This window comes from Oncorhynchus gorbuscha, unplaced genomic scaffold (assembly GCF_021184085.1).
Source record: "Oncorhynchus gorbuscha isolate QuinsamMale2020 ecotype Even-year unplaced genomic scaffold, OgorEven_v1.0 Un_scaffold_1758, whole genome shotgun sequence".
NCBI lineage: Eukaryota > Metazoa > Chordata > Actinopteri > Salmoniformes > Salmonidae > Oncorhynchus > Oncorhynchus gorbuscha.
In genome coordinates, this window is record NW_025746446.1 from 60001 (window position 1) to 61024 (window position 1024).

Genomic DNA, 1024 nt, shown 5'->3' on the forward strand with positions numbered 1-1024 from the left:
ACAAAACAATTAAATATGTGGAATAGAATTAAACAAATTGTACAATTACTGGACACACACACACACACTGGACACACACACACACTGGACACACACACTGGACACACACACTGGACTGGTTACAACAGAGTGTTGTGATGCAGGGTTACTATAGCAACAGAGTGATGTAATGCAGGGTCACTATAGCAACAGAGTGTTGTAATGCAGGGTTACTATAGAACAACAGAGCTCTGTTCTCTGCAGGGTTTCTCTGCTCACTCTGTTCTCTGCAACTCGGTTCTCTGCACACTCTGTTACTATAGCAACAGACTCTCTCAACTCTGCTCTCTTCAACAGCTCTGCACTATCAGCTCTCTCAGCACTGCTCTCTCTCTCTCTGTTCTCTGCTCTCTCTCACTCTGAACTCACTCTCTCTCTCACACACTCTCTGCTCTCTCTCCCACTCTGCTCTCTCTCTCCCACATTCTGCTCTCTCTCTCCCACATTCTGCTCTCTCTCTCCCACATTCTGCTCTCTCTCCCACACACTCTGCTCTCTCTGCTCTCTCTCCCACATTCTGCTCTCTCTCTCCCACATTCTGCTCTCTCTCTGCTCTCTCTCCCACATTCTGCTCTCTCTCTGCTCTCTCCCACATTCTGCTCTCTCTCTGCTCTCTCTCCCACATTCTGCTCTCTCTCTGCTCTCTCTCCCACATTTTGCTCTCTCTCTGCTCTCTCTCCCACATTCTGCTCTCTCTCTGCTCTCTCTCCCACATGCTCTGCTCTCTCTCTCCCACACACTCTGCTCTCTCTCTGCTCTCTCTCCCACACACTCTGCTCTCTCTCTCTCCCACACATTCTTCTCTCTCTCTCTCCCACATTCTGCTCTCTCTCCCACACACTCTGCTCTCTCTGCTCTCTCTCCCACATTCTGCTCTCTCTCTCCCACATTCTGCTCTCTCTCTGCTCTCTCTCCCACATTCTGCTCTCTCTCTGCTCTCTCTCCCACATGCTCTGCTCTCTCTCTCCCACACACTCTGCTCTCT